Source organism: Ascaphus truei, chromosome 5 (genome assembly GCF_040206685.1).
Source record: "Ascaphus truei isolate aAscTru1 chromosome 5, aAscTru1.hap1, whole genome shotgun sequence".
NCBI classification, from domain to species: domain Eukaryota; kingdom Metazoa; phylum Chordata; class Amphibia; order Anura; family Ascaphidae; genus Ascaphus; species Ascaphus truei.
Genome location: NC_134487.1, coordinates 301,254,221 through 301,270,485, shown reverse-complemented (window position 1 = coordinate 301,270,485; position 16,265 = coordinate 301,254,221). Strand labels below are relative to the sequence as shown.

General features: G+C 44.7%; 1 protein-coding gene across 3 annotated transcripts in view; it reads right to left on the bottom strand.

Moving 5' to 3' along the window:
* ABCC9 (ATP binding cassette subfamily C member 9) overlaps positions 1 to 7,338 on the bottom strand; it is a 148,402-nt gene extending 141,064 nt beyond the window's left edge. Inside the window, exon 1 of one of the 3 annotated variants that reach the window (XM_075602921.1) lies at positions 7,186 to 7,338. The gene's annotated coding sequence lies outside the window, so the exon portion shown is untranslated. The remainder of the gene's footprint in view (positions 1 to 7,185) is intronic. The other 2 variants (XM_075602920.1, XM_075602923.1) reach the window with 2 other exon arrangements.
* Between the last annotated feature and the right edge of the window lie 8,927 nt (positions 7,339 to 16,265).

Sequence of the window (16,265 nt, the reverse complement as noted above, 5' to 3'; positions counted from 1 at the left end):
CTTTATAAAGGGGCATCATTATGTTTACTTCCCGTCCATCCATTGCCCGTTTAATGCAAGATAAGATCTTGTTTGCCTTTGCAGCTACTGCATGACTTTGGGCAATTTATCCCCAATTTGCAAGTCACCCGAGTTCTTGAGGGTCACAAGCTTTCTCTTCAATGAGTTTAATTATGGTCTATTCAGACAATGGTGCCTATTTAAAAAAAATAAACAACTTTACTGCCACAAGAGCCTCCGACATATGACTGGTCCCTCCCCCCCCCCCCCAGTGAAAGAATCACGCACAGGGTTTCATATGGCAGTTGCTGGATACAGTAGTTAGTAGCCACATCACTTCCTCTGTCCATCTAAGAAAGGAAACAATACTTTGGTAACATTTAAATAAGTAGCTTTAATATGCCTGGTGCACAGAAAAAATATGGCCTATCTTTAATTAATAAAACAGTGCCCGATGCCATATATGGGATGATATGAAATCATTTTAGAAAGATTCTTCACACAGTTCTGTAAAACCCATGCCATAAATAAGTAGGGAGAACTTGTCTATCCAATGAGCAGCGGGATGGGCACATTTTCTGCCCACATCCGAATCCGACGTGGATCTGCCAGGTCATTTGGCCACGGATTTCCACCAATCAGCCTCAAATAGGAAGGTGTTTTTTTCCTGTTACTGGAAATCTGTCCAACTGATCTGGAATTGGAACCTGCAAACTGAACCCGAATCCGCCAGACGGAATTATAATAGGGGAGGAGGATGTAAATATGGGGTCCAATCCGAGACTCTGAGCCTCATGGACAGATTTGAAAGAATCCGACAAGGGCTAAAGTGGATGACGTCTGACTTGGGATTTCAGAGTTCGGATCGGACACGGACAGGTTCGCCCATCACTAAGGAACCGCACAGGTACAGCCAAGTACCACTATATAACAATCTATACACAAGTATTGTTACAATTGTAACACGCATTTCTGCAGCTAATTTTGATCCATTACTTACTATTTCTTTACCCTGAGCTTCCCTCATACTTTACATGCCGAAGAATATACCATTAGTTTATTATTATACAAACAATTAACAAAATATAAAGCGCTAAAATGCCTCTATATTATACAGTATGGAGAACAGGTTGCCAATAAACTGTCCCTAAGTAACTATGCTGCTGGAATAAAAAGACGGTTCCTTAGTCCAGGGGGCTCATCTCCAGTCCTCAAGCGTCCCCAACAGGTCAGGTTTTCAGGATATCCCAGCTTCAGCACAAGTGGGTCAATCAGTCCCTGCTGCAGCACAGATAGCTCAATTAGAGGCTCGGTCTTTCACTGAGCCTCTGATTGAGCCACCTGTGCTGAAGCTGGGATATCCTGAAAACACGACCTGTTGGGGGGGCTTGAGGACTGGAGTTGAACACCCCTTCCTTAGGCTGCATCCTTGGTCGGGCAGACCATGCGGAGGCGTGCGCACGCTGACCAATCAAACTGCCCAAGGCAGGCGAACCAGCTCCGTGACGTCACTGGCACGCCCCCGACACACCCACGGACGGCGCGCGTACCATGGCCAGGGAAAGCACCCGCTTTCCCCCAGCCTCCGCGCGCCTCCACACGGCTGAACTTAGTCCGATTTCTTTTTATTATCTTTCCCTGTGAGAGAATCACTTTGGTGACATCGGATAAAGAAAGGGATTTACCTAAATAAATCAATGCCTGAGTTCCAGCCACTAGATCTGTGTGCAATACTTAGCATCTGTACAGAAATTATAGACATTGTTACATATTCACGACACTAGAGATTTCCCTCTCTTTGATTTCTCCCATTGTTTGCTTTTCTGCGTTGTTTTTGCGCTGGTTTTCTTTTTCATATATATTATTATAGCGGAAAGTCACAGCACGTGTTTATGTTATAACTAGAGATGCGTAAAACTGTCCCAACTGCGTTGCAGCATTTTTCGAACATTTCATTTTTTGTATATATATATATATATATACAAAAACAAAACAGAGAGCGCACGCCCCATAGTGTGATCCTGTACAGTTTAATGGGGAGGGGTAGGTGAGGGGGATTAAAAACACTTACAAAGTATAATGAAAATAAAGCAATTTGTGACAATAATATCACCACCGATGCAGGCCGTCCTGTGATGTCTTGGAATCCAACTGGAACCCTAGTGCTGTGCATCCGACAGTGTCCGCTCTTATCCGCAATCAATTGAAGTCCTCCACACAGTGTGTCAGCAGAGAAGGCCTCAATTCCAATCCTGCATGCTCCGGCCGTAAAGCACGCAGACAACGTGGTGACGTAATGTCGTAATTTTACGTCCCTGACGCGTTTCGTCACAATACTGCAACTTTATCAAAGGGATTTGAACACGAACAGTAGTGGCTGAATATATATACCAGAGTGTCTGCGATTCAATTGGTGCATCAATTTGTGATGCTTACGCCCCTACAAACGGGCCCAAATGTATGTAATTAAAAATATCACTTGAATTACTATTGATAATCAAATCTGGATCGCAGAAAACCCAAGAATATAATAATATTAATAGTATAACCACAAAATAAAATGATCCATAATCACAATGAAAATTAATTATTTAAAACATCATTAAACATATACCACTAAATAAAATTCGGAGAAATAGTTAATATATGATATAATCAATAATCATATAGTAATTGTTAAAAAATGAATATAATAAAAACGAATACAATATTAACCACTTGATTTCATAAATTTACATTCAATATTGTAATAAGAAAGTATCAATCCTAAAGGTCTAAAGTATATATATATATCTGTGTGTTCTGACATTCAAAACTGCACACAACCATGATGATGACTAATAATGCATCAATACATGATAAGCGCAAAATTCTATATGCCCTACCACCTAGATAGAGTATTATAGCATTTTCCATACAGGATACTAATATAGTAAAATGGAAAGGGGGGGTGGATGGGAAGGGTATGGAAGCTGTGAGAAGGAATGGGGGAAAAGGGAGGAAGGGGGGGGGAAAGGGGGGGAGGGAAGGAGGGGGGAGGGGGGGAAGGGGGGAGGGAGAGGGAGGGAAGGGCAGGAAAGGGAGGGGGAAGGAAAAAGGGAAGGAATGGGTCAGAGATGGGGGGAATGGACCAAAGAGCACAAAAACAGACCGAACCTATAGCTCATACCAGAGTACTGGTATCCAGACATTCATTAAGACCCCCGGGGGTTAGTGTCCCCAACCGGTGGATCCAGAATGTCTCCCTTCTACACAAAGATTTAAACCGATCCCCCTCTAGAGCACAGGGAGGAATGTGATCAATACCAATAATACTCATGGATCCAGGATCCTTATGATGTACAGATGCAAAATGTTTGGGTATACTATGGGTGTTGACTCCATTGATCACATTCCTCCTATGCACCAGGAACCTGGTACTAAGGGGTCGTGTGGTGCGACCTACATATTGAAGGCCGCAACCACATTGCAGGAGATAGACAACAAATGTAGTCAGGCAGTTGATATTGCCCCTAACACTATATCGTCCACTCCTGAGAGGGGAGACAAACTCTGATTTGGTATTTAAATGTTTACATGTAATGCAACGGCTTCTGTCACATCTCTGGTTACCCACCTGGCCCAAAGATGTAGCATCGGCAGTCACAACTAATGGTCTCAATTTACTAGGAGCTAAAATGTTTTTAATGTTTTTTGCCTTCCTGTATGTAATAGGTATTTTCTCTGGAAGTATGTTACCTAAATGCGGATCGCACTTCAAAATGCTCCAATGAGTATTAAGAATACCCTGGATAGATCTGTGGGATTGGTTGAAGGTGGTAATAAACCGTGAAACCCCATCGGTGTTTACTGATCTTTTCCTTGGTGCCTTGTAGCTGGTGTGTTTAATTGTAGAGCACTTATTAAGTAGCAATGATCTATCGGTGGCCCTTACCTTGCTGAAAGAGTCACAAACAAGATCAGGGTCATATCTCTTCAACAAAAATTTGTTACTCAGTTCCTTAGATTGGTTAATAAAGTCACTTTCCCTGGAACAGTTTCTTTTGAGACGATGAAACTGTCCCAGGGGGATACTCCTGAGCCACTGTGCGTGGTGGTTACTGGATGCATTAACATAATTGTTAACTGCAACGGGCTTGAAATGTGTGGTAGTAATGATATTACCATTTGGATCTGAAGTTAAAATAAGATCCAAAAATACCACTGATTTTGGACTAATATCAAATGTAAATTGCAAGCCCATATCATTGCGATTGAAGGAATCCAGGACATTGGAAAAAACTGTGAGATCACCCTCCCAAATGATAATAATATCATCGATGAAACGGCCATAGTATACGAGACCCCCCACCCAGCTCCAAATTTTGCCAGACAGATGTTTCTTCCCAAAATCCCATAAAGAGATTGGCATAGCTGGGGGCAAATCTCGTCCCCATGGCCGTTCCACAGATCTGTAAATAATAAGAATCCTCAAATAAAAAATATGCAAATTAGCTCATTTAAATCTGCAAATAGGCTTATTTTCCAGGGATATCATGTCTGCTCTAAGGTATCTTTTCATATGTTGTATAGAAAATTATTTGGAGAGGTGTATAGAGGATTATTTGGGGAAGTGTATAGAGGATTATTTGGGGAGGTGTATAGAGGATTATTTGGGGAGGTGTATAGAGGATTATTCGGGGAGGTGTATAGAGGATTAATCAGGGAGGTGTATAGAGGATTATTCGGGTAGATGTATAGAGGATTATTCGGGGAAGTGTATAGAGGATTATTCGGGGAAGTGTATAGAGGATTATTCGGGGAGATGTATAGAGGATTATTCGGGGAGGTGTATAGAGGATTATTCGGGGAAGTGTATAGAGGATTATTCGGGGAGATGTATAGAGGATTATTCGGGGAAGTGTATAGAGGATTATTCGGGGAAGTGTATAGAGGATTATTCAGGGAGATGTATAGAGGATTATTCAGGGAGGTGTATAGAGGATTATTCGGGGAAGTGTATAGAGGATTATTCGGGGAGATGTATAGAGGATTATTCGTGTGGGTGTATAGAGGATTATTCGGGGAGGTGTATAGAGGATTATTCAGGGAAGTATATAGAGGATTATTCGGGGAGATGTATAGAGGATTATTCGGGGAGATGTATAGAGGATTATTCAGGGAAGTGAATAGAGGATTATTCGGGGAAGTGTATAGAGGATTATTCGGGGAGATGTATAGAGGATTATTCGGGGAGATGTATAGAAGATTATTCGGTGAAGTGTATAGAGGATTATTCAGGGAGGTGTATAGAGGATTATTCAGGGAGGTGTATAGAGAATTATTCAGGGAGGTATATAGAGGATTATTTGGGGAGGTATATAGAGAATTATTTGGGGAGGTGTATAGAGGATTATTCAGGGAGGTGTATAGAGGATTATTCAGGGAGGTGTATAGATGATTATTCAGGGAGGTGTATAGATGATTATTCAGGGAGGTATATAGAGGATTATTTGGGGAGATATATAGAGGATTATTTGGGGAGGTATATAGAGGATTATTTGAGGAGGTATATATTGTAAGTAATTGGGTACTTTCTATATTCTGCAGCAAAATCCCTATTTAAGAATTCGGAGCTATGTTGTGAAACTATAAATGTTTTCAAAATGTATCAAAGTGCTGTGAACATTTCCCACAGCCCCAGGTATGCCTCTAACCTGGGAGGGAAGATTTAAATGGTTCTCCCGGGGCTTAGGAAAAACTTGTTGAATAGAATAGAAATAGCCGTGTTAGTCCAGTTGGGATAAAGCCGAGCAAATGAGCAGTCAGTATTAGGTGACACCTGTTTGAAATGAAACTTCTTTAGTGGCACCTAGGGAATTTTGATGGGGCAAATTTCGTTGAAGGCAACGAAAAAGCGTAACGGAAGTAACGTCATTCCCAGGTAATGGCCGCGTATGCGCAGAGGCGGCCGCCGGGGGGCGTGCATGTGCAGAGGAGACCATACATACACACACACAGACACACCAACCACCCACTGTTATTAGAGGAATTCCCAGCGAGTATAAATATAGATGTGCAAATAGCAACATTTTTAAAAAAAAGTACCAAAAAAAAAAAAAAAACAGGGGGTGTGTGCTGAGCATGCGCGTTCTAAGTAAAACTTCTTTGGGTTTTGTCACTGAAATTGTGTTTTGATTTTTATGATTTACAATGAATGAAAGACTTTTGAGAGTAACGGCGTTTAGATTCTTTACAATCCAAAATAAACGTATCTTACTTTAGTTATCATAAGTCAATTATATCACGTATTCCAAGTGATGGTATGGAAATTGCAACACAAAAATAACCATCACAATTTCTGAGACAAAACAGTGACAAAAGACATACAGAAGTAGAAGTTTCCCTTACAATGCGCGTGCTCAGCACACACAACTTTTTATTTGGACCACCGCTTGATATTGCTTTGGAGGCTTCCTCTCTTTGCCTCGGGTCCAGCGAGAACTTGTAGAATGGTTTTCTGATGAAAGCACCGCCAGTAAAATCTTGGTGATTTATGAGTGTCTGTTCTAGGGCATTAATAGGGTTTTGACCTACATTTTGTATTGAGCTGGAAACGTACTGTAAGTGCTGCTTACTGCTCAGTATCTCTCTGGACAGAAGCATCCTGCTGACAGCTGAGACTGAAAAAGAAACAAGTAGGAGTATCTGGTGACTTCCATGGGGTTATCAGCCACTTCTAAATAAAGGGCGCCCCCTTGCAAGAACAATCCACACATTCTGGGCAATTCCACTGTAAGGTTGGATATGGACATTGGCAGCTGCCTTCTTCTCTCACTGCTCTCTTTCTATTCTCCCTCAAACTGATACAAGAACAGCAGTAGAAGAAAGGAATTTTTCTCTGGTAAATGGTAACGGAGCGTGTCATTTAATACATACATTCAGTGTTACAGATCTCGTCCAATACGTATTGCAGAAGACAGAAATATATATACTTCCAATGTTAAAGGCATCCCCATAAACCTGATGTCCCTCAATTCCGCATGCTCTACATATGTCACCATGGATGTCTTGTAAATAAATGATGCATGGCAAAGGGAAGGGGGCAAAATACAATTTTATATTCTAATCCTTTGTATGTTATAGTGTAGATGGTTCTGCCCAGGGACAAAAAGAGACATTCCCCGACTGGAAGAAAGAACTTACCCTAAGAGATCCAGGGGACATTAATCGTTTTGATTCCGCTTTTGATGAGATGACACTGGAATCTGATCAGCTCTTTGCCGGCACAGGCAGTAAAAATCCTTTGAAGGAATCCTGCGGTAGCAGCAGCAGAGGATCCCACACAGAATGAGCCAGCCTGCAGACCCGGGCATGCTGATGCCATAACACAAAGCAAGGGGGGGATGGGACACACATTTTTCTGTGGAGATCTGACTCTGCATAAGGGTAAAAATAAGGACATACAGGCATACCCCGCATTAACATACGCAATGGGACCGGAGCATGTATGTAAAGTGAAAATGTACTTAAAGTGAAACACTCCCTTTTTTCCACTTATTGATGCATGTACTGTACTGCAATCGTCATATACGTGCATAACTGATGTAAATAATGCATTTGTAACAGCCTCTATAGTCTCCCCGCTTGCGCACAGCTTCGGTACAGGTTGGGAGCCGGTATTGCTGTTCAGGACGCGCTGACAGGCGCATGCGTGAGCTGCCGTTTGACTATTGGGCGATATGTCCTTACTCGCGAGTGTACTTAAAGTGAGTGTCCGTAAAGCGGGGTATGCCTGTACTAACAAACAACCTATCAATTCAATGCACAGTAATCTCCCAAAGAGTGGGTTCATTAAGATAACAAGATGCTAGGAACAGCCAGGGTTTTCAATTTGCACTGGCACTAATATTATTACGTCAAAATATTTGTATTGCACTTACCTACTGTAGAAAGTGGAAAAGAAAAGCACAAAAAAAACCCCTCATAGTATAGTAAATTTGTATAAAAAAGGGACATGGTTACAGTGGTAAGATATGCATGTACAAAATAAAGAGTTCAAAGCAATGGGCCATTGACCGTGTAACCTTGGGAGGCCACGAGTCGTCGTGTCCCCGTCCGATCAGGATCCTCAAGGTGGGTGAGGATTGCAGGGACTGTCCCTAGTAGACCAAAGGGGGGTGGAGGCGCCAGATGAGGAAATCCTCCGCAGGCGCCGTCTGTACCTCCGCCAGGTGGGTGTAGTGCGTTCCACTGGAAACCGCAATTACGATGCTGCTTTGCCCCTACACCCAAACCCTCGCTGTCAGTAACGCCACAAATTACATCAACACTTCAAGCCCGCTGTCTAGGGCAGAGTTTCCTCCTCCAACCCCCTCCCCCCCCCCCCCCCCCCCCCCCAGGGGGTCAAAAGATTTTTTTGGGGAGGCGCGGTGGTTACAGAGGCCCCATGCTCTTCCCCAAGGCATTTAAATAAAATGCTGGGAGAGGCGTGAGTCCTCTGTAACGCCCTTATCTGCTTTCTGCCAGTTCTTCAGCGACGCATCGCCATGGCAAAGTGTGTCAAATTATGCTGCGGGGTCACATGACGTCACATGACCCACGGATCATCATTTGACGCTGGGTCCTAGGAGAGGGGGGAGGGGTCCGAGCGCTGGGGCTGCCAGGCAGGGGGGTGCAGCTCAGGAGCTTTGCACACCCCTGGTCTAGGGAAGGGGCACGCAAACGTTTTTTGCTGCACCCCCCCCCCTGCCTGCTCTCCTTCGTTGTGTGCCCTCCTTCCTTGCCTCGCACGGCGTCATTTTATGCCGCAGGGTCGTGTGAGGTCACGTGACCCGCGGCGTCAATTGACATCACGTTACCATGGCAATCGTTTTGTCACATGACCCCGCGGCGTCATGACACCGCGTTGCCATGGTCACGCGTCCTGAAGCCGGCTGAATCCCGGTAAGTAGAGGTTGCAGAGGCCTTGCGTGGTCCCCCGGCATTTAAATGCCTTGGGGAAGAGTGCGGGACCTCTGCAACTGCCCGCGCCCCCCCCCAAAAAAAATCTTGCGCCTCCCAGTTTGCGCACCGTTGGTTTATGGGTCATCTTTGGCTCTGATCTCTTCTTCATTCCTCACATTCAGCCCCTCATGAAGTCCTTGCTTCAGCACCTCAGAAATACAGCTCAACCCCCTTATGTGCTTGGGGTCCAAAGAATCACATCGCGTTATAAGCGGATCACGTTAGAAATAATGTACAATTGTATGCATTGTACAATAAAGTATTTAAGATACCAATAATCGTGTTGTATCGTATTCATAAATACGAAAATTGGGAGCCACGCATGCATCGCGTTATAAGCGGATTCGCGTTGTAACGGGGTTGAGCTGTATTATCAAGATACAACCCTTTCTCACTCATGATGCAACTAAAATCCTAATCCATTCACTCATATTGTCCGCCTATCCCAATTCCAACCCATCCAAAATGCTGCTGCCAGACTAGTCTACCTCACTCAACTGCTCCACTTTTGCTGCTCTACTATGCAAATCCCTACAATGGATTACACAAGCTTCACAAATTCTCTAGTATCAAATTTAAAACCCTGGTTCTAATACCCTTATAGAAGGGTATATATAGCTATCTCAACTCGATGTTCTAGAAGCAGGTTCCTCTGAATTCTGCAGGGGGCCTCACCATGAGTCCTGTAAATATATTTAAGTGTATTGATAAGTATATTAAGAGTATCCTGTCCCTGTTAATGGTTTTCAGTAAAGGAATATGTCCTATTTAGTCAGAGCCTATAGTAATGGCCCAAGAGTATTCTCATGCGGGAAGAGGCGTGAGCATGTGCTTAAGAGGAGTTTTCAGAGTAGTTGTTCCGGAGCATAATTGGATCAGCTCCACCAGAAGGTCCTTAGCAAACTCCTAATCCAACATGCATGGACGAGGTATGAAGTACACGGTCCCGGGATACTGCTCCCCCAGTGAGTATAGTGTATTCCCAGCAGGGGCCCACTTGAGATGGGGCATTACAGACACTATGCAGGAGATTGCTAATCTAACTAATACTAAGGGACACAAGCATACAGTGAGTAGCTCCCCAGCGTAGGGGTGAGAGCCTCCACGGGAAGAAGCACATGGTTTGCCATAACGGGGCGTAGCGGGAAAACAAACGGGCCACATCTGTAGTCACCTAAACTCCTTAAGAGCCAGACAGGGAGGGTTACATAGCGTAACTTTCTAACAGAATGTCCTGCGGGGTCACACATCCCATTATCATGTCCTAAGTACTGGTTACATTGTGGCTTTTCCATAATAACGGCGAGGTTAAATATTAATTTTGTCTTTCATAGTAACCAAAACAACCTAGTTTTGCCTTCTCACTCGTCTTTCTACAATCAGAGACCGAGGTCTTTCATGTTTTTGTTCTTCAACCTACAGTAAGTTACATTTTTGAGTCATGAAGCCTAATTTCAGATAAGGTGTTGGTCCCTATTCATTCTTCCAGTTCTGAACCTAAAGCAATAGTGTGCTGACGAAAACATGTTTCACATACAGTAAGCTCCCACACAAATGTAAGACACATCTTTTATTAGGGCTTTTACAAGGTATTGAAACAAAAGTAAAAAGGATCAATGTCTTTGGCTAAGTATATTACAGATAGGATTGTTTCTCTCAGCACTGAACTAAGACAGCAAGAAGAATGTAAGTGGCTCAAATTTTGCACATGTGTTTTTATTGCCACTATTATAACAAATAACTCTTACATCGCTTTAATGAAACCCAACTGAATAGCTGGGTTCCTCAACATTTATGTTCAAGAGACACCAATTATTATTATGTATGTGTAGCCCCTTTCCCCTGTGTATAGGGTGACTATGTGTGCTGCGTTACCTGGTTGGCTTACAGCAGGCCTGATCCTCCGCGACAGAGAGCCTGGAGCCTGGGGTATACCCAACGTGTATGATGACAGCGCCTCCACCTGGGAAGGATCCGCACACAGTGGGATAGCCCCTCCCAAGACAATGTACCCAGTAATTACACACAGGATGTTATATAACAGTGTTTGCTGGACACCTAATAAGTATAACAGATAATGCAATACAACACATACAGTATATATATACAACCGCAGATTATTCACACAGTACTTGGGGTGCAGGGGCACCTGTGTCCCAGTGTCCAAGTGTCCAGTCCACAATTGTCACTCCCTCCCCAAGTGTGTGTTACAGCGCTGCCCACAGTAGGTGTGTTATCGTTGGTGCATTTGTTGGTATACCTGCCCGGGGCTCCAGCACCCGGGTGTCGCTGAAAACACAAAACTCTGCATGGGGTGGACTCCCGCTGGAGTGTCCCACCTTAGGATAGTCTCTGTCTTGATGGCCTGCTCTTGTCCCAGACCGCAGGCTCCAGGTCACTGCTGCACTCTCCAGTCACTGGATCCACGCCTGGCACTATCAGGACTAAGGGAAGCGTCCCTATCTGGGGCCTTCCGTATAGCACCACAAGCTGGTAATGGTCGGGACCTAGCTGGGACCTGAAGGGGATAATCTGGCCTAGTACAGCGGAGCACTTCTCCCTGGACCTTACCGATCCCCTTGCTGTCCTGCTCCCGACTGGCATGGCTCTCTAAGCATGACAAATGTTGCAAAGTCCTGCTGCCATTAATGTTGCAGTCCTATTGGCTGTTGTGCGCCACGTGACTACCTCCCAAAGGCTCATGGGGATTGTAGTTCCCCTTGCGAGCCTATCTCCTAATGGCCGCCGCAACTATCCCTTAATGCGCATGCGCAAGACTCAATCGCGCATGCGCAAACCTCCCCAAGATGACGATGCCCTCTAATAGGTACCACCGCGGAGGTCTGGTGACCCGGTCACCCCTTCGACCGCCTGCAGCTCCCCACACTTTGCCGGGTGTCCGCACACCCTGGCGCCGACTCCCGCGCGTCCCTGCAGTCAGCCGTAGCCTCCCCACAGCAGCGCTACCAACCAGGAGGTAAGGGGGTACACGGGGGCCAAGGGGGTAATCTGGCAACATCTGCATGTATGTATATCTTTATTTATATAGTGCTGACAGTGTACTCAGTGCTTCACAAAGACAATACAGGGAATTATAATAATACAATAAGCGCAGCAAAGTTAGACAATGGGAAAGGAAATCCCTGCCCCGGAGAGCTTACAATCTAAGTGGTATGTTGGGAAATTTACAGAAACAGCAGGCGAGGGAATAAGTGCAGTAGATGGCAGTGCTTGGCCACAATGGTTGGTGGGAGTGACTGTGAGTGTGGGACAGTAGCCATGGGTGCAGGCTATTGGGATGCTTGATTTGTGATGTGAGTTTTAAGGTTAGTCGATATTAAATTAGATAGATTAACACCATTAGCAGGGGAAGAGGTGGCAGGGAGGCGTGGGTGAGAGCAGGTGTGTATATGGTTGGGTTCAGGAGAGATATCCCCAGCAGCAGGAAGGAGAGGTGGTGAGGGGGAGAGGGGGAGAGAGAATATCGGATTTGTGGGGGTGCTTTTTATTGAAGGTTAAAGAAGTTGTTGGGAAAGAGATGTATAAATAATGGGCAGTGTAAGGGCACAGGCATAGGTGGAGGGGAGATGAAGAAATGTGGATAGAAGGAGGGGTGTGGGGAAGTTGGAGAGAACAGAAACGTTTACAAAAGGAGTGAGGAAACAGCAAACGTTCCTATAATTGAAATTAAGTACCTCAGTATGGCCAATTTGTATAGTTACTACAGTATTTACACTTACTATTTTTTTTAATGCTGTGACAGCCACTTTGCAGGATCTATGCTCTCATATAAAGGCAGGAAATGTAAGGATCTGTTTTTAGTTTTATTATCGAAGGGCATAAAACAAAACAAAATACCTAGCTCCTCTCTGGAGTGCTAACTAACACACAACTAGAAGTTGGAGAGCTAAGCTCTTTATCAACAGCCAGCCTTGAACCTGTGCAAGAGACAGCATCTGCACTGTGCAAGAGACAGCATCTGCCCTGTGTAAGAGACAGCATCTGCACTGTGCGAGAGACAGCATCTGCCCTGTGCGAGAGACAGCATCTGCACTATGCGAGAGACAGCATCTGCACTGTGCGAGAGACAGCATCTGCCCTGTGCGAGAGACAGCATCTGCACTGTGCGAGAGACAGCATCTGCCCTGTGCGAGAGACAGCATCTGCCCTGTGCGAGAGACAGCATCTGCACTGTGCGAGAGACAGCATCTGCACTGTGCGAGAGACAGCATCTGCACTGTGCAAGAGACAGCATCTGCACTGTGCAAGAGACAGCATCTGCACTGTGCAAGAGACAGCATCTGCACTGTGCAAGAGACAGCATCTATGCCCTCAGGGTTTGAGCTCAGTCCAAAAACTAGCAGCCTCTAGGCAGAAGCCCATCAATTAGCCCCCAGGTAAGAACAAGGGTACAACCCTTTGAGGGGCTGGGGCCTAAATACCTTCCTTCCAGCACTTTGCATACAGTATGGCTGCATCACAATACACTAAAATCAGATCATAATTAGTTTTTTTTTTCATGTAGTAATAGTATGATATTTTTCTTCTACAATGCTGACAGTGTACGCAGTGCTGTACATAGAATTTTTCCAGGCACGAATCCCTGTCCCTTAGAGCTTACAATCTATGTTTTTGGAGCAGGGAGAAAGAGTGACTTGCCCAAGGTCACACGGATGGACACTAGGATGAGAACCAGGCCCCCTGCTTCACACTCCGCCTCTTTGTTCTGAGCCGCTTCTTCAGCCTGTACGTCCTTAGACATACTGTATGGGCATATCATTCAACGGGCAATGGGGACAATTCTGGGGTAAAAACACTGCTCCACATGTAGCAAAGAAAAAATACTATTAGTTTTAAAGGGATTTTTGAAGTGAAACTTCTTTGCTGGCACCTGGCACAAATCTCCTTCTTGGAGACGGAAGTATGTAACGTAAGTGACGTCGCCACCAGCGCATGCGCAGAGCCAGGGAGACGCACACAAGCACACACTCAATAACTGATAGAGTTCACCCAAAAATCTGAACATTTACAATGAAGAGAGACCATGTGAAAGCTGTACAACTGGACAATGTCCACAGCTATCAGATGGAGAAAGGAACAAAGTAGCTGCAGTTTCCAGCTACACAATATGCTGCTCCGCGCTCTGCGCTGCTCCTTCGCTCCGCGCTCCTCCTTCGCTCCACGCTCCTCCTTCACTCCGCGCTGCTCCTTTACTCCGCGCTCCTCCTTCGCTCCGCGCTCCTCCTTCGTGCCGCGCTCCTCCTTTGTGCCGCGCTCCTCCTTTGTGCCGCGCTCCTCCTTTGTGCCGCAGTCTTCTTTCAGTGTGAAATGATGCTGCGGTGTCACATATCGTCACATTGCAATGACAATGCAATGCCATGTGATGTCGCCGCGTCATTTAACGCTGAAGAAGGCGAGTGGCACAAAGGAGAAGGTAAGAATTTTACAGAGGCCCCACGCTTTCCCCCGGCAATACGGGGGGGGGGGGGAGGGAAGGGAAATCTGCCACCCCAAAATGTTGCCATCCTAGGCTCGGGCCTAATGGGGAATCCGCCGCTGCCTACATCACACTGGGAATCCAGACTCCTGGTCCCAGATACGAACAAGCATCCCTATGGATCTGGTATTACAGACTCAGGCGCACAAAGGATACACATTTATACACAAAGAAAGGTTGAAAGCGATCAACAAAAGACACCTGAATGCATTCAATATTAACCAAAGTAAGTGGTGGCCGGAAGTATTCAATCCGTGGGATATATAATTCCCATACAGCCACGAAATTCTAAATGTAAAATGTTACCTTTAGAATTACGTGGCTATATGGGAATTATATATCCCACGGATTGAATACTTCCGGCCACCACTTACTTTGGTTAATATTGAATGCATTCAGGTGTCTATTGCATTAAGGGAGCCGGGTTATACATTACATACCAGTACAAGACATTGCACGCACAGTTAGAGATACGATTTAATTATAATGTTATAGGCGTATGCAGCAGTTACAGGCCAGATTAACATCCGAGACAGCTTTAGTTTTGATTTGTAATATCTCTCAGGTCATTAGGTTTTAATCTCCAATAGCGAATGAATGACTGAGTAGATTGTATGTCTCAAAGAGTACTAGCTGAGCCTCGCTCTTTACTTTACGTGCTACTAGTGCTTTAAGTAACAGAGACATTGCACAGTACACAGACATCAACACTTCCCTCTGTCACAGGTGACTGTTTTCCAAGAGTTGAAGATTTACCTTTTAATTTCAGCTGTCTACCCTTTGCAAGAAGGACTTCCATTCAACTCTTTTCTGCATCAAAAGTTGGGCAGCTGTTTTCAAATAAGCCTAAAATCTGAGTCACATATCTCCTGAATGCCACAGTATAAAAAGAAAAGAATCATTGACAGAAAGCATGGAAATGCTCATTGATAAGCTACGTCCAGTCACAAAGTCGTTCATTCCTTTTCCCTCTCACATATATAAATTGTTTGGGGAATTAAACTCCGATAACTAGAACAGAAAAATGTTATCAGCGATTTTCTGAGAATGCCTGGGATATTGTTTGTAGCATTTTGTGCAAGCGATGTTTAAATCAGGGCCCGTCGTGCAGACGAGAGACGAGAAAGACGAGTAAGCTTGTGTCTGGAGCACTTCCTATTAAGGATCTCATCCCAAGCTTGTGACCTAGAGAGCCATCCCGAGATAAAAAGCAAATGCACACAAAGTATTTATTCCCAGGGTCAGATAAACAGTCGTTCTTGCAACACGCACAGTTATGTGGATCACGTCAGGCTGTGCGGAAGATGATGTTACCTTTTACATGTCCACAGTTGGGAAATGTGTACTTTCCCGTCGTGCTTACTGTATGTAATATCCAGCAATCACAAAGGCTTCCAACGCTTCTCTCGCGCAATGTTCTCAGGGTAATATCTTCTTAAGGATGCATGTTTTATATCACTTGGGGCCGCAGGCTGGAAACAGCTGTTAAGTATTAATGACTGTGATACTGCGCTCAGGTCTGCACGGATGTTTCTCTGCATTAGCCAGGAGGGGCTTTAAATGAAGAACAAATTAAACAGCAGTTCTCATGCATCTCATTATTTGTGCGCCTGGAGTTTTGGAATTAAAACAGTGGGAAAAGAGTCGCCCTTCATATTGTCACGCAGCAAGATCAAAGGTCGCATATCTTCCTTACTGTGTCCCCTACAATATAGAGTGTTACAAATGAACATGTTCTTGGATTAAATAAACAATAAGTACAAAGGGGAAAGTAAGCCATCAA